Source organism: Lissotriton helveticus, chromosome 6 (assembly GCF_964261635.1).
Source record: "Lissotriton helveticus chromosome 6, aLisHel1.1, whole genome shotgun sequence".
In the NCBI taxonomy this organism is placed as follows: Eukaryota; Metazoa; Chordata; class Amphibia; order Caudata; family Salamandridae; genus Lissotriton; species Lissotriton helveticus.
In genome coordinates, this window is record NC_136067.1 from 1803550124 (window position 1) to 1803572511 (window position 22388).

At 39.1% G+C, this 22388-nt stretch overlaps 1 protein-coding gene across 1 annotated transcript in view; it reads left to right on the forward strand.

Annotated features, from left to right (window-relative positions):
- Positions 1-22388, forward strand: part of HAAO (3-hydroxyanthranilate 3,4-dioxygenase) — a 955259-nt gene that overhangs the window by 58299 nt on the left and 874572 nt on the right. The gene's annotated exons all lie outside the window — the stretch shown is intronic.

The window sequence follows — 22388 nt, forward strand, 5'->3', positions numbered from 1 at the left end:
ATCACTTGATGCAAGAATATGACGACCTGGAATCTTGGCTAATTGATTCTGACTTTTTGCCCACAACAGCACAGACAATATAAAAAAAGTACTGAGTGGCATGCCCATATGGTGGGTGAAAGTAACATGCGCACACTACTTCATAACTTGACACAGAGCTGACGGGCTACTACTGGGAGAGAGTGCTGCAGAGTGCAGCTAGTATACAACTTCAGTGCCGCAGTGAGGCTGACACACAGCCCCTGGACTGTATATTTGGATTGGAAGTGTAATTAAAGTGTGATGGTCTAGTAACTTGTATTTTATTTGGTGCGCTGTTAATTATGTGTCTGACAGTCGGGACGGGTCGGAATCAAGCTGTACAATCTACAGTTACAGAGTTGCCATAAAAAGGAAAGATAAAAGCACGGTGCAGGGTGTCCCGTGGGAGCGCCCTACCTCCACAGCAGCCCCTCATACCTGAACTGGGCAAAACAAACAGATGCCAGTTAAGCATAGCAAAACTATAAAAATTATGTTGCTTTCCAAAATTGAAATTCTTTCCAAAGTAACACTTCTGCTCTGTAGACACAGGAGTCTGTGACACCACATTCAATAATGAGCCTACCTCTGAGTTAGATGTCCCACTTAGGCAGCACATGCAAGGCACAAGTCCTAAACCAGCATTGGTTATTTCAAGAAAATTTGCTACAGCCAATAGAACTGGAGGAAAAGCAAGTGGTGTGCACAGGAACCAATGAAAACTCAGGAAAAAAGAGGGGATGGGATATAAACCCTTTGTAGGGCATACCTAAAAACAAGCCCAATCCCCCTTAAAAGAAGCCCAAACCAAGCAAATATCCTAGAAAATGCCTAGTTGACGGTGGAGATAAAAAAGTGTAAAAAGCCTAAAATACAAGCAACATAGTGGGTGGCACTGTTGAGAAGGCAGTTGTAAAAAAGGCAGCAGTAACACAACTCTGGCATTAAGAGGAGGTGGGAGGAAGAATGGTATATTTGAAAGTAAGCAGCTAGGGCGCTGAAGCTAAACAGAGACAAACAGTAAAATAGCGGGAAACCAAGAAAACAATAGTCCCCCAAAGAACAGATAAAAAACTGTATCAGAATGGGACAGTACTAAGGGGCTCATTACGATGGCAGAGGGACCGCCACCGCCGGGCTGGCAGTGGCAGTCCCTCTGCCATCTGGCTCCCATTTCCCCCGCCACATTAGGAAGGAGGGGGGAATCACTTACTGACTACAGCGGACAAAAAGACTGCCCTCCAGGCTTCCACCATGGCAATAGTCATGATTCACTGGTGGAGCAGTCAGCATGCATGGAATGGCGATGGTGCCTAGTAGGCACCGCCTGCCATATTGCAATGCTGGCATCAGCCTGCCTTTCCATGGCGGTTCCCCTGCCATGGAAAGGCTGGCGGAGGCTGGTTTCTGGGGTCCGTTACGGACCCCTATTTTGTGGGGGAGGTCAATGTGCACTAGGGGGGTACCCATGGTAACCCCCTACATTTCCATGCACAAGGTGGCAGGCACTGTGTGGTGCCTGACATGTGCATGGAAATGCACTATGTGGCCTTTGTGCATTGCGAACAGTGCTGCTGCCAGCAGCACTGTCCGCAATGATCAAGGGCCTGGATGCTCCCGCTATAGTGGTGGGCACATCCTAATACACTGAGCAGGACCGCTTCCTTACCGGCAGTCAGTACCAGCTCAGCAGCGATGGCAGGTGAACTGATGTCCGCCCACCATCATAATAAGCCCCTTAGTCCCTGCTTTGTGGGAGGAACAAAAGAGTGAAAGGAGAGACAGAGAGGCAGGACTGACCACTAGCAAGCAAGGATTTTTAAAGGACACTGACATAGACAAATGAAAAGCAATGGCAAGAAGGGGGATTGGCTTGAAGCCCTCTGACTGATTACAGCAGGTCTCGAAGTGACAACGCATGCGCTATCTAGCTCGACCTGAAAGCAAAGTATTTTTGGTGTTAGTTAACCAATTAGACCAAATGAAAATTGATGATTCTAAGAAAGAAAATGAAAAAAGAGATGACTAAATTGAGGGGAAAGCTTTCTAAATGGCCTCCTAAATTTTAGATTTCCTCCTTACACAGATGATGGACAGAGACAAAGATCGTAGGTGCCTGATATGGGTGCTGGTAAACCAGGCATGAGGTACACAAAAAATAACAACATTGCATAGTGCCGGGGCTCTGCCTGGGAGTTCTTTGCTAGCTTTACGTGTTCCTCCTGGGTTTGCAAATGCCGTGAATACAGTCGTCGCTGTTGTTGAATGTATAGCTGCAACACCACCTGCGAAAAAGGCAATTTGTATTGCTAATTTGATAATAGAATTTGGGGACATTCAGCATGACACAAGAAGATTGTTTGTGTATAATTCTGATGAATTGAGATATTTAATTAAGGAAGCAGCTAGGTGCACAAATAAGTCTCATGATAAGCTAGAAGATGTAGCAGGAGAATAGTATTTTTTTGCCCAAAACAAGTAGCTTGTGCAAAAACTACAAAATGGAATTGAGTGAAGCATAAATAGAAAATATTTTTGTCAACCTGTTTCTTCAAGCTATGCATACTTTGGAATATCTTCATGTGGCTCCCCACCAACATCAGACAGATAATCACTCAACCCCTCATCATACGCAGACTCAACTACAGCACTGCCATCTACAATGGTATTTCTAAACACCCCCTTTAGACTACAGGCCATCCAGAACACTGCTACCAGACTCATCTTCAATTTTCTACATCAGACTCACATTTCCCACCACCTCAAGGAACTCCACTGGTTCCCTGTGAAGCAGAGATGCCAATTAAAGCTATTGACCCGGGCACACAAAGCCCTTCACAACCAGGAACCAGCCTACATCAATCACTGCCTGAATTTCTACCAGCCTGGTAGACAACTCCGCTCTGCCTCCCTATTGGCTGCTTACACCCCGACATCTACAGAGGTAACTGTGGAGGATGCTCCTTCTCCTACTTCACAGCGAGGGCATGAAACAACCTACTCCTGCTGCTCTGTACCCCCCATCTCTACCGGAGTTCCGGAAAGCACTCAAGACCTGGCTTTTCAACTAAGCCTACCGTACAAAACTGAAAGAGTCAGTGCTGGATAATATGAGAGGTTTATGCAGATTTATAGTAAATAGAGTGGAGTCAAAAAACAAGCAGAAGAGGGCGTTAGTTGATCCACATCAGATTTTGTTTTGGATTTGCGCCCAAAACCTGGATTGCATATCCTGCAGAGAGTAATATGCTTGAAGACCAAGAATATTGATGAATTACTCAAGTATACTAATTACTGTAACAACTGTTTTGGTGATGAATATCAAAAGCTGTTACTTGGTACAATCCGAGAGGTAGCCCAAAGTGCCCCATACCTAGATGGTGAGATGACTGGCCACACTGTATTATGTTTAATTAGTATCGGTGCTATCCATTCAACGGTCCATTCCATGGAGATTCCAAACTGACTACTATTGGGAAATAAGCAATGAACAGATTAGGAATCAAGTTTCATGTAATGTTTTAGTTACAATTAGGTCTATGGAAAATTAACATCAATTCATATTGTGTGATTCGAGTCCTGTTAACTTGCTTGGCAGAGACTTGCTTTCCAAAATGATTTGTGTGATCTGTTGCACACCAGATGGTGTCTCAATTGAAAACGAAGATGAAGAGCAATTCTTATTTTTTTTTTAAATCACAGGAATCAAGAGTTTAGTTGTTCCTAGCTCTTACAAAATATGATCCGCCTCTTGATTTATGATACACTATAAAATAAGAGTCATGGGATTTCCCAGGTAAAAAAAAATTGATTAAAAAAGAGTCCAGAACCAGTTAAGATTCAGGTCAAACCATATGCAGTTTATCCTAGAACTTGACAATGCACACTTTCGCGAGATGCAGAAGAGAGAATCAAGATCAAATAAATTCCTATTTGGTTAACTCAATCACTCAAAAGCCATACACGCCATATAACCAACATATAAAGGTAAGCAAACCAAGAATATATTTCCACAATTGCAAAAAGGACAATTTTTATTGAAACCAGTATATACTGTGTATAAATCTTCTTGAACCCTATATTCAGCATAAGAATTGTAATTCAAGTATGTACATTTAAGGTTAAAAACACACAATGATGAAATCCTTCCAGATGGGCAATAAACATATAAAATACATGGTTAAAACAATACAATTTCATAACAAATGGTTGCAAGTAAAAACACAACAACAACGCAGTGGGAAAACAAATCAGACAAAATATCATGTCATAAAAACAGCACTAGTCTGTGTCCGATCACTTGTTTCCTGTTGAAACTTCTATATGTCTTGCCTCACAAATCTCCCTGAGATCTAGCGTCCTAAGAAATAGTAGTGCCATTTGGTGACTGCAACCTGTCAGTGATGTCATCAGTGATATCATTTGAGATGTCATCAGTGATGTCACTGACCATGTCATGAATGATATAATATGTGATGTGATCAGCAGTGCATGGGGGGCGCAAGTTATAGTTAGCTGAACTAACTATAACGCGAGAATTTTTCTGATTTTGTACGAATGAATTGTCAAACTAACTATAATGTCCCTGAAACCTATGTTTTTTTCAGTGAATTTCAAAGGTTTTTTAAATGCTAATTTTTAACTATAATGTGCCTGAAACCTATGTTTTTTTCAGTGAATTTGTAAATCTAGTGTAACTGAATCCTATGATTTTTTTTATTTTCTCTATATATACATATATATTAAAAAAAATCGTAAACAATCTTTAGTTTGGAAAACTATATATATATATATATTTTAATATTATACAGAAGTCACACACTCTTCGCACACCCTACACGATGGCTGCGCGCATTCCGGTCGCCATTTTGAAAGGTCAAGCTGGGGGTGACTTTAGTGTAATTTGTAAAGTATGAAATATGTTTAAATTAATTATAAATAAAAGTTTTCCTTTAAGTGTTTGTCTACATTTATAAAGTATTATTTTTTATATCATTTTGACGAAAGTACAGTTATGAAATACGCGGTTTCCCCGCTTACTGTGCGGAACGTCTCCTCGCACGTATTTCCAGAATCGCGACTTCAGCGTATTTTAAAAGTTGAACAAATTACTATACAAAGTTAAAATATAATATTACAATAGACAGTTTTGCTAATGTACTATTAAGGGATTATACAAATTTCCATTTATAGTATATAATAATATATATGATTTTCGCGGGGGTGTGACGGGTGCGCGCCCCCTACGTGACTTTATGTCAGGAAAACAAAAAAAGAATGTGATTGCTTCAAATCAATTTAACTATGACAGAGGGAGGATTCATCTTTCTAATATTTCCCTTAGACAAGACCTGTTTGTCTATTCTCTAGAAAATATTTTTTTTTTGTGTGTTTGTTTATTTTGAATCTACTATGGCTTTAAATTTTGCAGAAGTGAATGCAATTGCAGTGCAGAAGGAGTGCGCCCCTGAGCTCTGCTTTGGTGAACAATGTATAATGTGATCTATGCTGCTCTGAAAGCGTACAAATGTTAATTGTTTTTGTTATAACGCGCTTTTGTGTTTCTTCAACAAACAATTTTTTGTTGTTCGTTTTTCATAATTGTTTTTAATATAAAAAACACACAAGAAAAGTAAAAAAGGTTAGAAAAATACAAAAAAAATTATATTGTTCTAAAAAACGGTTCTTACGGAACCACATCTACTGGTTAAAAAAAGAAAAATTATCAGTGATTGCATGAGAGTATGTACAGCATGTGGGTGATTGGAAAAATGCAAGTGTAGTGCATGGTTATTTTATGAATGTTTGAGAAGTGGCAACAGGATTCAATGAGTTCATGGAAAATAGAAGGATAATTGGAGGAGTGCATGAGTAGTCTGTAAGTGATTAGATGAGTGCATGTGTAGTGCAGACGTGATTGTAGTAGTGGATGGTTACTGCCTGGGTCATTCTATGATTAAATGGGTAGTGACTGGATGATTTGAGTACTGCAAGGAGAGTGAATGGTGAATTTATAAGTGCTTCAGTATTAGTGGAGAGATTGGATTAGTATATGGTACTGGCTGGGTGACTGGAGGTGTGCGCAGGGAGTGACAGTGTGATTGCTGGAGTGCATGGGTAGTACCTGGGAAAATGAAGGTGTCAATGAGCAGTGTGTAGGTGGTTAAAGGACTGCATGGATAGTGCACATGTAATTGTAGCACTGAATGTGTTAGTGTCTGAGTTATTTCATGAGTACATGGGTAGAGAGTATATGATTAGAATACTGCAAGGAGAGTGTATGGTTAATTTATAAGTGCTTGGGTATTGACAGACAGGTTGGATTAGTATATGGTACTGGCTAGGTGATTGGAGATGTGCATGTGGAGTGACAGTGTGTTTGCTGGACTTCATGGGTAGTAGCAGTGCATGTGTTAGTGCATGGGTCATTGCATGAGTACATGGGTAGTGACTGGATGATTAGAGTACTACAAGTCGAGTGTATGGTGAATTTTTAAGTGCTTAGGTATTGCCCGAGTGATAGGATAAGTAGATAGTGCTGGATGGGTGATTGGAGAAGTGCATAGGACTGACAGGAGGATTCCTAGACTGCATGGGTAGTAACTGGGTATTTAGAAGAGTGAATCAATAGTATGTAGCTGGTTAGAGGTCAGCATGCATAGTGCACAGAATATTGTAGCTATACTTGTGTTACTGGCTAGGCCATTCCATAAGTACATGACTAGTAACTGGAACGATTACATTGCTGCAAACAGAGTGCATGGTGAATATATAAGTGCTTCGATATTGGCGCAGTGATAGGATAAGTAGATAGTGCTGGATGGGTGATTGGAGAAGTGCATGGGACAGACAGGAGGATTCATAGACTGCATGGGTACTAACTGGGTATTTAGAGGAGTGTACCAATAGTATGTAGCTGGTTAGAGGTCTGCATGGATAGTGCACATGTGATTGTAGCACTGCATGTGTTAGTGTCTGGGTCATTGCATTGGTGCATGGGTAGTAACTGGATGATTAGAGTACTGCAAGGGGAGTGTATGGTGAATTTATAGCTGCTTGAGTATTAGTGGACAGATTGGATTAGTATATGGTACTGCTGTGTGACTGGAGGTGGTCATGAGGAGTGAGAGTGTCTTTGATAGGCTGAATGGGTAGTACCTGGGTGAATTAATCTTACCTATTTTCAAGGAGATATAAAATTAATAGTAACATTTTTTCACTTCTTTTTTTTGTAATGTAAATTTAAAATATTTTAAACTTTATTAGTAGGGTCCGTAAAAGAGAAGAAAAAAATGTGGTTATTACATAGAATTTTATACTTTTTACAACACAACATAATTACAAAATTACATCACATATTCAATTGACCATTTTTTTGCTGTCTTCAGATTCTATTGAATTCCACCATACATAGTGATTTCATTGTTGATCATCAGATGACAGCGGGCAAAAAAACACAATCAATAAGATTGTTAAAAAAAATATTTCTCTTCAAAATATCTACAACAACCTCAACTTTGTATTTACATTTTCACAAATGAACATTCTTAATAACATAGTAAATCATACGGAGATCAAATATGTGACCACTCTTTCAAACACAATTTTCCAACAGCAATACGAAAGAACAGAATCAATTATTGAAACCGTAATTATCAACATCTTCCCAATTGGCCGAAGGATGTTTCTGAAAATATTTCCATTGAGTATATCCAAAATAAACTTTTGAATTCATATTCACACCTTCTCAATAGGCTGAATGATGTTTCTGAAAACATTTGCAATGAGGATATCAAAGATAGACTTCTAAAATCATATTCACATGTTTCCAATAGGGTGAATGATATCTCCAAAATCATTTGTAGTGGAAATATCCCAAATATACTCAGTAATTCATGTTGATAGCTTCTCAGAATTTTGGCATCAAAAATATTAAATATGAATTTGGTAATTCATTAGGCAACCCAAATTTGAACTCTAAATGTCCATCATTACATAGAGTCCATTTAGGGGGCGATTCCGATTTGGTAAAATGCCCTCCGAATATCCGTACGGAGCGTTTTTCCCGTACGAATCGTATGCAGAACCGTACCCGTACGTCCGATGTAGTACGATTTGTACCCAAAGCAGTTCTACATACGAATCATACCAAAGACCGTGCAACTCACTAATCTGTACGAATCGCATCGAAACGCGCAGTACGCGATGTCCGTACGGATCGAAGCTGCATTTTCTGACCCAGCAAGTAAGAATCGTATCGACAACACTCCGTACGACTCTTTTTCTACTGGAGCTTAAAACGTCCGTAAAAGCAGATTTTGCCTCGAAATGCATGGATTTCAAGGGTACGGTGCGTATGTCCCTGTGCGTACACCCCATATCATAGGTGCAAGGACCGTAGGGGGGCGGTTCGTACACCCCAGTGTCGCAGGTGTATGGTGTGTACACCCCGTGTGTACACCCCGTGTGTATACCCCTTGATTTTAGGGGTACGGTGCGTATGTGATAGTGTTGCCCTCCGTACGAATAGCTCATACGCGATGTTTACCGTACGAATCGCGTACTCATTCCCCGGTCCGGATCGTACTTGGGGGGTCGTGCGGCATTTTTACGAATCGTACGGGTCACTGTACGGGTCGATGTCGTGCGGATTTACCCTTCATTTTCGTACGGTTCGCAATCATTAGAACATATTTTCTCGGAACGGATCGTACTACGCGATTCGGACGGATTTGTAAGATTCTTACGGAAACGGCTACGAATACCAATCATCGTACAGATTTGTTTCCCGAATCGGAATTGACCCCTTAGTGTTTATAGCATTTTAAATACACAGTATAGTGTCCAGATGTTGAAGTAGGTCCATCGTGGAAAACAATAGCCACTGTTTTAAAAGTTCTTCCTGAAATTGGCACTTGACCTGCCACAACATTTTTAATTTTGGTTTCCAATTATGTTCCATCTGCTCTACAACATTGCAGCATTAAAATAATATATTGTCCACATCTTTCTATAAATAATGTTGACAACATTTCCAATTTGCACTGAGTACATTTCATATCTTGATTAGCTGATTTCACTAGATCGTTGAAAGAAACTGTTTTCAAATCTGGTATTGTCAAATATATGAATCGTTCGGTGTCTCTTTTAGTGATAGATGATAATGAACAGCTGTCACATCTATGATCCCATCTGTAACGTAATCCAAACAGATTTTTCAATTTGTATTCCTTCATCTTCCAATACTGCAAGCCTAAACATAAGAAATTCCTGAGCATCTTGCTGTACATTCTGTGTAAATTGTGAAGAACCAGAACATATATCCATAAGATTTCGCACATCAGAAGCAGTATGGATTTTCATTTGATCAGTTTTCAACGTTTCAAAAATATAATGTAACAGAAAACAAAATCTTTTTTCTCGATTTTCCATAATTGCATTTTGTAGATTTAAAAAGAAAAAAGACAACGTTCACAATTACATTAGCATAGCAGTTGATACCTAAACTAATTTCTAACTGATATCCTACAATATTAGCAACCGTGTTCCCTTCCATTTTCTTTCCAGACTCATCATCCTTTTCAATTTTTTTTTTCTTTGCAACCTCAGTAAAATGTCTATCATATTTTCGTTTTGGACGTATTAAATGTTTTTCATAAATAGGATATTCACCTAAGAGCATAGAGTTCTTAACCTATTGTACTCTGTTACACAATGTGCATCTGCACTAAACTTTTGCTCATCAAAATCCATCAAATACAATCCTGATAATGTTCTTTCTCGAGACAATGCAACATATGCCATACCCTTTTTAAACACAGAACTTCCAATATTTACCAAAGCACTGTCTACACCTAAACCTTGAGATTTATGAATGGTCACTGCATATGCTAAAGAAACAGGAAACTGTGTTTCACCTCTTCAATCTGACCAAATTTAATCTTCAAAAATTCATCCCATCTGTATTTGCATAAAGAACAAAGTCATCAACATTCCCCATTGCTCCATTTACTACACCTTTCTCAACATCTAAATTATGCTGTAATATTACCCGGCAGTTTACAGATACATATAAGGTCCTTTCCAAACCAGCAGTCTTAGATATTGATTTTTCCAAAGAGTCTAATTTTAACTGTAATTTCTCTGACCAAAGAATAGTTACTCCTTCATGTTCTTTTTTATCAATGGCTACCATTTTCATTATTGATTCATTCTCCAGTTTCAACAGTTCTTCATTGAATGTGGAGCATTCGTTCAGTGTTGGCATAAGGCAAATTATAGATTTCTTTTCTGCAATTCTACGGTAGATAGTTTCAGGTGCAAAATTTTCTTTTGGAAACAAGTTTCTTAGTAGCCGACTTTCTAAAGCATTTTTTCCTTCTTTATTAACCCCTTCGGTGTTGATGACGGCTCCCGGCCATCATCAGTTATGGTGGGCGTGTGCTGATGACGGCTGGGAGCTGTCATGACCACGCCCGCGATCGGAATGTCCCGCACAGGTGGGGAATTCCGGCCGCAGCCAGGGAGTTAAGACACCAATTCTAATATTTTGAAGAATGTTTCCATAATCTTCATAATTTGCTTGTCACATGTTCTTAATAAGATTTTTAGTGTCTTCATGAAGAAGGGTTTTAAAAACCACATCTACTGGTTAAAAAAAGAAAAATTATCAGTGATTGCATGAGAGTATGTACAGCATGTGGGTGATTGGAAAAATGCAAGTGTAGTGCATGGTTATTTTATGAATGTTTGAGAAGTGGCAACAGGATTCAATGAGTTCATGGAAAATAGAAGGATAATTGGAGGAGTGCATGAGTAGTCTGTAAGTGATTAGATGAGTGCATGTGTAGTGCAGACGTGATTGTAGTAGTGGATGGTTACTGCCTGGGTCATTCTATGATTAAATGGGTAGTGACTGGATGATTTGAGTACTGCAAGGAGAGTGAATGGTGAATTTATAAGTGCTTCAGTATTAGTGGAGAGATTGGATTAGTATATGGTACTGGCTGGGTGACTGGAGGTGTGCGCAGGGAGTGACAGTGTGATTGCTGGAGTGCATGGGTAGTACCTGGGAAAATGAAGGTGTCAATGAGCAGTGTGTAGGTGGTTAAAGGACTGCATGGATAGTGCACATGTAATTGTAGCACTGAATGTGTTAGTGTCTGAGTTATTTCATGAGTACATGGGTAGAGAGTATATGATTAGAATACTGCAAGGAGAGTGTATGGTTAATTTATAAGTGCTTGGGTATTGACAGACAGGTTGGATTAGTATATGGTACTGGCTAGGTGATTGGAGATGTGCATGTGGAGTGACAGTGTGTTTGCTGGACTTCATGGGTAGTAGCAGTGCATGTGTTAGTGCATGGGTCATTGCATGAGTACATGGGTAGTGACTGGATGATTAGAGTACTACAAGTCGAGTGTATGGTGAATTTTTAAGTGCTTAGGTATTGCCCGAGTGATAGGATAAGTAGATAGTGCTGGATGGGTGATTGGAGAAGTGCATAGGACTGACAGGAGGATTCCTAGACTGCATGGGTAGTAACTGGGTATTTAGAAGAGTGAATCAATAGTATGTAGCTGGTTAGAGGTCAGCATGCATAGTGCACAGAATATTGTAGCTATACTTGTGTTACTGGCTAGGCCATTCCATAAGTACATGACTAGTAACTGGAACGATTACATTGCTGCAAACAGAGTGCATGGTGAATATATAAGTGCTTCGATATTGGCGCAGTGATAGGATAAGTAGATAGTGCTGGATGGGTGATTGGAGAAGTGCATGGGACAGACAGGAGGATTCATAGACTGCATGGGTACTAACTGGGTATTTAGAGGAGTGTACCAATAGTATGTAGCTGGTTAGAGGTCTGCATGGATAGTGCACATGTGATTGTAGCACTGCATGTGTTAGTGTCTGGGTCATTGCATTGGTGCATGGGTAGTAACTGGATGATTAGAGTACTGCAAGGGGAGTGTATGGTGAATTTATAGCTGCTTGAGTATTAGTGGACAGATTGGATTAGTATATGGTACTGCTGTGTGACTGGAGGTGGTCATGAGGAGTGAGAGTGTCTTTGATAGGCTGAATGGGTAGTACCTGGGTGAATTAATCTTACCTATTTTCAAGGAGATATAAAATTAATAGTAACATTTTTTCACTTCTTTTTTTTGTAATGTAAATTTAAAATATTTTAAACTTTATTAGTAGGGTCCGTAAAAGAGAAGAAAAAAATGTGGTTATTACATAGAATTTTATACTTTTTACAACACAACATAATTACAAAATTACATCACATATTCAATTGACCATTTTTTTGCTGTCTTCAGATTCTATTGAATTCCACCATACATAGTGATTTCATTGTTGATCATCAGATGACAGCGGGCAAAAAAACACAATCAATAAGATTGTTAAAAAAAATATTTCTCTTCAAAATATCTACAACAACCTCAACTTTGTATTTACATTTTCACAAATGAACATTCTTAATAACATAGTAAATCATACGGAGATCAAATATGTGACCACTCTTTCAAACACAATTTTCCAACAGCAATACGAAAGAACAGAATCAATTATTGAAACCGTAATTATCAACATCTTCCCAATTGGCCGAAGGATGTTTCTGAAAATATTTCCATTGAGTATATCCAAAATAAACTTTTGAATTCATATTCACACCTTCTCAATAGGCTGAATGATGTTTCTGAAAACATTTGCAATGAGGATATCAAAGATAGACTTCTAAAATCATATTCACATGTTTCCAATAGGGTGAATGATATCTCCAAAATCATTTGTAGTGGAAATATCCCAAATATACTCAGTAATTCATGTTGATAGCTTCTCAGAATTTTGGCATCAAAAATATTAAATATGAATTTGGTAATTCATTAGGCAACCCAAATTTGAACTCTAAATGTCCATCATTACATAGAGTCCATTTAGGGGGCGATTCCGATTTGGTAAAATGCCCTCCGAATATCCGTACGGAGCGTTTTTCCCGTACGAATCGTATGCAGAACCGTACCCGTACGTCCGATGTAGTACGATTTGTACCCAAAGCAGTTCTACATACGAATCATACCAAAGACCGTGCAACTCACTAATCTGTACGAATCGCATCGAAACGCGCAGTACGCGATGTCCGTACGGATCGAAGCTGCATTTTCTGACCCAGCAAGTAAGAATCGTATCGACAACACTCCGTACGACTCTTTTTCTACTGGAGCTTAAAACGTCCGTAAAAGCAGATTTTGCCTCGAAATGCATGGATTTCAAGGGTACGGTGCGTATGTCCCTGTGCGTACACCCCATATCATAGGTGCAAGGACCGTAGGGGGGCGGTTCGTACACCCCAGTGTCGCAGGTGTATGGTGTGTACACCCCGTGTGTACACCCCGTGTGTATACCCCTTGATTTTAGGGGTACGGTGCGTATGTGATAGTGTTGCCCTCCGTACGAATAGCTCATACGCGATGTTTACCGTACGAATCGCGTACTCATTCCCCGGTCCGGATCGTACTTGGGGGGTCGTGCGGCATTTTTACGAATCGTACGGGTCACTGTACGGGTCGATGTCGTGCGGATTTACCCTTCATTTTCGTACGGTTCGCAATCATTAGAACATATTTTCTCGGAACGGATCGTACTACGCGATTCGGACGGATTTGTAAGATTCTTACGGAAACGGCTACGAATACCAATCATCGTACAGATTTGTTTCCCGAATCGGAATTGACCCCTTAGTGTTTATAGCATTTTAAATACACAGTATAGTGTCCAGATGTTGAAGTAGGTCCATCGTGGAAAACAATAGCCACTGTTTTAAAAGTTCTTCCTGAAATTGGCACTTGACCTGCCACAACATTTTTAATTTTGGTTTCCAATTATGTTCCATCTGCTCTACAACATTGCAGCATTAAAATAATATATTGTCCACATCTTTCTATAAATAATGTTGACAACATTTCCAATTTGCACTGAGTACATTTCATATCTTGATTAGCTGATTTCACTAGATCGTTGAAAGAAACTGTTTTCAAATCTGGTATTGTCAAATATATGAATCGTTCGGTGTCTCTTTTAGTGATAGATGATAATGAACAGCTGTCACATCTATGATCCCATCTGTAACGTAATCCAAACAGATTTTTCAATTTGTATTCCTTCATCTTCCAATACTGCAAGCCTAAACATAAGAAATTCCTGAGCATCTTGCTGTACATTCTGTGTAAATTGTGAAGAACCAGAACATATATCCATAAGATTTCGCACATCAGAAGCAGTATGGATTTTCATTTGATCAGTTTTCAACGTTTCAAAAATATAATGTAACAGAAAACAAAATCTTTTTTCTCGATTTTCCATAATTGCATTTTGTAGATTTAAAAAGAAAAAAGACAACGTTCACAATTACATTAGCATAGCAGTTGATACCTAAACTAATTTCTAACTGATATCCTACAATATTAGCAACCGTGTTCCCTTCCATTTTCTTTCCAGACTCATCATCCTTTTCAATTTTTTTTTTCTTTGCAACCTCAGTAAAATGTCTATCATATTTTCGTTTTGGACGTATTAAATGTTTTTCATAAATAGGATATTCACCTAAGAGCATAGAGTTCTTAACCTATTGTACTCTGTTACACAATGTGCATCTGCACTAAACTTTTGCTCATCAAAATCCATCAAATACAATCCTGATAATGTTCTTTCTCGAGACAATGCAACATATGCCATACCCTTTTTAAACACAGAACTTCCAATATTTACCAAAGCACTGTCTACACCTAAACCTTGAGATTTATGAATGGTCACTGCATATGCTAAAGAAACAGGAAACTGTGTTTCACCTCTTCAATCTGACCAAATTTAATCTTCAAAAATTCATCCCATCTGTATTTGCATAAAGAACAAAGTCATCAACATTCCCCATTGCTCCATTTACTACACCTTTCTCAACATCTAAATTATGCTGTAATATTACCCGGCAGTTTACAGATACATATAAGGTCCTTTCCAAACCAGCAGTCTTAGATATTGATTTTTCCAAAGAGTCTAATTTTAACTGTAATTTCTCTGACCAAAGAATAGTTACTCCTTCATGTTCTTTTTTATCAATGGCTACCATTTTCATTATTGATTCATTCTCCAGTTTCAACAGTTCTTCATTGAATGTGGAGCATTCGTTCAGTGTTGGCATAAGGCAAATTATAGATTTCTTTTCTGCAATTCTACGGTAGATAGTTTCAGGTGCAAAATTTTCTTTTGGAAACAAGTTTCTTAGTAGCCGACTTTCTAAAGCATTTTTTCCTTCTTTATTAACCCCTTCGGTGTTGATGACGGCTCCCGGCCATCATCAGTTATGGTGGGCGTGTGCTGATGACGGCTGGGAGCTGTCATGACCACGCCCGCGATCGGAATGTCCCGCACAGGTGGGGAATTCCGGCCGCAGCCAGGGAGTTAAGACACCAATTCTAATATTTTGAAGAATGTTTCCATAATCTTCATAATTTGCTTGTCACATGTTCTTAATAAGATTTTTAGTGTCTTCATGAAGAAGGGTTTTAAAAACCGGTTGGCCTTTCACAGGTGTGAGTTGTGGTAGATTACCAAATACAATTACATGTTTTCCTCCAAATAAAACATCGTAATTTGTTTTTAAAATCTGCTGCATCCTCAAATGTACAAACGCAAGCATTAAGTTTGAAACCATGTTTACTTCATCAATTATCAGAAGTTTAATTGTCTTCAGTACTCTTGAAACTTTGAAACTAGCTTCTCCAGATAGCTTGTGATATTCCAACTTATTTTCATGTTTTACTGGTAACATAAATAGACGATGTAATGTAATCCCTTTAATGTTGTGTACTGCTAACCCAGTTGGAGCAGTTACAACACAAGACAAATGTGAATCAGTTGTTTTCTGTAGATAACTTGGCAAACATTTATTCAAGAAACTTTTCCCCGTTCCAGCTTATCCATTGATGTACATAAGAATAGGTCTAAATGATGTACATTGGCAATCATTCTTTTTATGCAGTAATCAATGTTGTATTTGTTGTGTAACTTGGTGATATATTTCTTTCTGTTCACTATTCAGACGTTCCTCTAAATTTTCCACATCAATATTCTCCTGTTGTGCTTGCTGTATCACCGTTTCCACTTCACTCATTGCTATTGGTGCTTCATTTTCAAGTATGGCTTCTCCTAGTGGATCTTGACTTTGTGGAGCATAACTCTGCCTATCCTGGAGCTATCTCTAGCTATTTGAGCTGCAATAGTTATTTCTTGCTTAATCTCTTAGTTCAACATCACAAAATACAAACATATACCCACCTTTCAAACCACACAAAGGAACAAAATCCAATGCCAAGCTTTCACTCTTCCACCACACCTAACACAGATACAGCAATACAGTACCTCTCTTCTAACCGCCTCTCATCCATTGGACAGTTTAGAACATTACTACGTGACCCTCATGCTGCACCACCTCCCCTGACTCATACACCTTCCGCCTTGAACACACACAAAAAATATAAGCAACGTGCGATACCACCTCACAACTTTGCTTCCCCATGTCTACTTCAACAATGTTACACCACAAAAGCAACACAGCACTCCAACTTACTCTCAAACACCATCTCCAACACATACGCACGCAGACCCATCAAAATACCTTCTTAGCATGCTCGATAAGGAACACAATACAGCTACACGATTTCTATCCTAATACAGCTAATAGCAGCACTAAAAACACTCCTGCTACAAACCCACACAATACTGGTTACTCTTCTACAAAACAAAGTCCCACTATCACCAAAGGCCACTCACTAAACTGTCTACTAATAAATGCTTGATCCCTCTCTAAAAACAAGCATCACATCTACGACCTTCTCAACCATGCAAAATCAGACATACTCTTCATAACCGAATCATGGTTGGGAGAGGATATGGCTCCAGTCCTGCATGAAGCCATTCCTCTAGGCTATCAAACAATCACCCAAAATCATATTGCCAAAAAAGGAGGTGGTCTAGCTGTTGTAGTCAGGCAAACAATACATATCACTAAAATTGACAACATCTCCATAAAGAATTGTGGGGTTCTTCTAACAAGATGTAATCCTACACCGTCTTCCTCCTGTAACTTCCTGCTCCTTTACAGACCTCCACCTAGCAAGGCAACATTCGCAGACGCAGTTCTAGACACAGTTTCAAACCTGATAACAATACACTCCAACCTAAGCATTCTGGGTGACCGTAACATTTGGTTTGATAAACCCAATATGACCCATCAAAAACAATAATCACCGGCCTAGACGCATTGAACCTGCATCAGATTGTCCACAATCTGACACACACCGCTGGACATATCCTAGATGTCATTTTTACTAATACTGAACTAGTTACCTTTCAAACTATAACTCCAGTCACATGGTCAGACCACCACTTGCTTGCTTTCCAACATAAAACAACGCTAAGCGACTCACCTAAAACTACCTTACATCCATCCATCTATCGGCCGTGGAACAAACTCAATTTGGAACACTTAAAAACACAACTAACATCCAGTACAAATCTGGAAACTATAAATTCTGTTCAAAATCTATATGAGTGGCTACAGGAAGCTTTTGACATCCTGATACCATTCAAAACCACACAACAGAACAAAAGAAAAAAGCGCCTTGGAGAAACATAGTAATAAAAGTCATAAAACAACAAATTAGAAAGCTGCAACGTACCTTACTCAAAACAAACGCCAAACAAGACAAACTTCACCTACAGAAAATTAACAGATTATACAAGTCGGCTATCAAAAAAGCTTAAGAAAAGGTACTATTCAGACAGAATTCAAATCGCTAAATGTGCAAATAAAGAATTCTATAAAATACTCAATGAATTTCGCAAACCAAATTGCCTAGAAGGAACTCATCCTGTTACTCAAGATTTCACAGACAAACTGGCAAATCATTACACGGACAAAGCAGACACGTTGGACTCATACTTAAAACAGAAACAAAGCCCCAGCACTAACCCTTGTACAAAACAACAATCCAAGAATGCTCTATAAAGCCTCTCTGCTCCTTCCAACACATCTCACACGATGAATTTATGGACCTTGTCAAAGCAAGCAGGCCTGCCAGCAGCCCTTCTGACCCCTGTCCACCACAAACTTTCAAGACAATCCTTTTAACAACCACTGCTGCACTCCAGTAAGAAGAATCATAAACGATTCCTTAACTACTTGAATATTTCCAGAAGAACTAAAAAAGTCATACATACGCCCTTTACTGAAGAAAACAAACTTGGACCCGCTGAACCCTGACAACTACGGACTCATTACAAATGGACCTTTCCTGGGCAAACTGATAGAAAGAGCAGCGTTCGCCCAGATGTCACAATTCATTGAAGAGAATGACATACTTTCAGACTTCCAAACAGGATTCTGTCCGGGAAGAGGCACTGAATCTGCCCTCTTTGCCATCTGGGATGACCTAAAGAATACAGTTGACCGCAACGGGGTTGATGCGCTACTCCTCTTGGATCTCTCAGCTGCCTTTGACATGGTTGACCATGACACTCTAAAACAAAGAATCTATGAAGCCGGCATAGAGGGAACAGCTCTAGACTAGATTGTGTCCTACCTTCAAAATAGAACTAATGTCATCCATATCCCACCTTTCTCGCCCAAACCATACTCCACAAAAGCAGGGGTCCCACAAGGTTCTGTCATCTCGCCCATGCTTTTCAACATCTACATGAAGTCATTACCAGTACTGATCAATAAATTTCACCTCGCGTGGAACAACTTTGCAGATGACACGCAAATACTCCTTCAACTAGAGTGCCCCAAAGACATTGGAAAATCAACAATTTTCAGCTGTCTCAGAGCCGTGGATCAGTGGATGACTTGGAGCCATCTCAAATTGAATGCTTCAAAAACTGAAATATTCAAGTGTGGCGATTGGAAACATTACAACCCGTTTGCTGCATGGCCTGATGAACTGGGATCACTGCCTAAAGTATTGAAGGAAGTAAGAAACCTCGACCATGGACTCCAAGCTGTCGATGAATGCCCAAGTGGATAAGCTAGCAAGATCAAGCTATGCTACTATAAAAACACTGCGACAAATTTTCCCTCATTTGGGATTTTCCAAGCTACCTCTCCCTTGTTCTGTCCAAACTTGATTATGCCAATAGCCTCTACCACGGATCACCTTTAACGACCATTAAAAGACTACAACGGATTCAGAACTCGGCTGCCAGACTACTCTTGCATATCAAACCGCGAGACCACATGAAAGCCCTGCATTGGTTACCGGTTGCCAGAAGATCCACGTTCAAGCTGCTTTGCATCACCCACAAAGCAATACATAGAATGTGACCACTCTTCATCAGGAATAAAATCACCAAACACATTCAGCAAAGGAACCTCCGCTCTAAAGAAGCATCTCGCCTCAAAATCCCACCATACAAGAAAAAAACCATGGGTGGCACATCCTTCTCTGTTCAAGCAGCCAAACTATGGAACTCTTTACCCCCCAACATAAGGTCCACCGACAACCACCTTATCTGCAGAAAACTACTCAAGATTTGGCTCTTCGCCACATAAGCACCATACGTTTTTATTACTTCTACACTTCCAATTCAATTCTTTATTTATGTTTTGGAACTCATAAGAGATCCACATAAAAGAAATACAACATATATTTGTACATACACAAACTTTGCATAAAACAGATACTGACAAGCATTTGGTTCCCAAGCCCTCTAATAAATATCTAGAAAACATTAAAAAAAAGTTAAATATATTAAAACAGAACATTTCATTGGGCAGATTATTCAAAGCATTCAGAAAGGAACTCGCTGTCAAGAGACCCAATTGTAAACATATATGTCTAAACCACTTTCTACGTAATATCCGCAAGGCTGGACATATAAAGAGGACATGTACAATATCCTGGATGGACATATTACAAAGGTGACAAATTGCAGGGGACCCATACCATCTAGATGTTAAATTATTTAGAGGAAGAAGGTCCTGCCTCGAGGAACCAAAAACGCCGTATACCGTGAGGTATATTCCAAGAAACATACGGTTGCATTTTCTTATATAGGCAGGAATCAAGAAATGGCGAAGGGCCTTTTTTTACAAGAATTGCCTCCCTGTCTAGGCTAAAACTCAATTTCCAAGTGGCCAGTTTTAGAACAGCCTTCAACTGGCCTGGGGACAATGTGAATAAAGTTAGTTCATCTAATTGCAGGTATTCAACCGCCTTTCTAAAATTCCTCACAATTCTAGAGTGTTCTTTTAAGGATCCCAACAATTCTTTTTTCATAAGATTCCGCATAGTCCCCGAGTCCCCCCGGGCCAGGCACGACACCCAATGAACAATCCCTGCTAAAGCCTGCACCCAACTACTGCGGATTCCAAACTCTAATCTAAGGGCAGCCGCTGTGCAAGCGGTATTAACATAAGCACCATACGCAAACAGAAATTTACAGCAAATCCCTCTGCATATAAGCTTTTGTTTTCACTATAGATATGTATCTATCTCTGTGTATTACTTTGTATAAACATGTAAAATATTTATGTTGTTGAGAGACAAAATAGTAATATTAATGCATAAATAAAAATCATATTTTTGGTCTACATTTACATACTTCCATTGTGCATCTATGTACCTTCCATGTACTTGGATCTGTGTGTTACTTTTCTCCTGAAAAAGCATATCCAACGCACTACCCTATTTCTCATACTGTGCTTCTATCAATATCTTTAATCTACATATACTTACCTCCTTTATGTATCTATATACTTTCAATGTACTTATGTATCTATATATTTATCACTTTCTTCAAATTTAGCATTTCCAATGCACTGCCCTGTTTCTCAGCCTATACTTCGCTTAATATATCTTCTAGACCAACCTTCTGACTCATCTCAAACTTCATTCTACTACTCCTTCCAATGCACTACCCTTTCTCTCATCCTATACATCTATCAATATATCCTCTACATCCACTCTCTCAAACCGTTCTAAACTCTTCCCTGTGACTCCTCCCCTCCAAAACTCCTTTTTACTCATCCAAAAGTCTCCTCCTACTGCTAAGAACTAAAAATTTTTTTTTTTTAAATCCTTTTCTCTTTTATCCCTCCACTATCCTTTTCAATCAAAATTAACAGACTAACATGTTCACTTCTCAAATTCCATATTCAACTATACTAATTCACCACTAATCCTTTATTGGGTTCCAGAGTAGCAAGCTACCTGACAATAAAGCGTCTCAACACCCCATCAGGGTTACAAGCGCTATATAAATGCAACCCTTGTTCCTTTACTACCCCTCCCCAAACCTTCTCAATCCAAATAACTGACTAACATACCCACAACTAACATTACTCTCATGTTTCACCATACTAATTCAACACTAATCCTGATGGGTTCCAGAGTAGGGTGCTAATTGCTCTTCAAAACCCCATCAGGGGTAGCAAGCGCTATATAAATACAAACCTCTTTCCCGCTTCTATCCGGCCACCTACCCTTCTCTACCCAAATAACTGAATAACATATCCACTACTCAAATTACTTAATATTTTACCATACTAATTTTCAACACTAATCCTCCAGGGGTTCCGGAGTAGCATCTACTCACCAGAAAAGTGCTTCAACACCCATCAGGGGTAACAAGTGCTATATGAATGCAAATCTTTCTTCCCCTTTTATCCCTCTGCTATCCTTCTCCCTCCAAATAACTGACTAATATCCACCACTGAAATTACTTCATATTTCACCATATTTTAATTCACCACTAACCCTTTATAAGCTTCCTGAATAGCGTGCGTCAACAAGCGCTATATAAATACAAACCTTTGTCCTCCTCTATACTTCTGCTATCATTCAAAAATCCAAATAACTGACTAATCTATCCACCAATTAAAATGTACTTGCATGTTTCACTTTACTAATTCAACACTAACCCTCTATGGGTCCCGGAGTAGCGTGCTACTTGCCGAAAAAGCACTTTGACCCCTCTTCATGGGTAGTAAGCACTATATAAATGCAATTACAATACAATACAATACAATACAATCTTTACATGCATTGAAAGAATCTTCATAGCAGTCCCAATCTCCAAGTAATTCCATTTCAGTTCGCCAAGTTTTGAAGAGTTGCAGAAGAGCTACATAGAAAAACTCTCTTTTATTTGGAGTATCGCAACTTAGTTTCCTGTGATTAATCAGATTTCCTTTGGCATGCTTTACCAAACATCCTTCAGATCCAATTACATCGTATTTTCCTTCATTTATATTTTCCATAAAACATTTTTTAAAGCTATAATGTTGCAGTATTTCA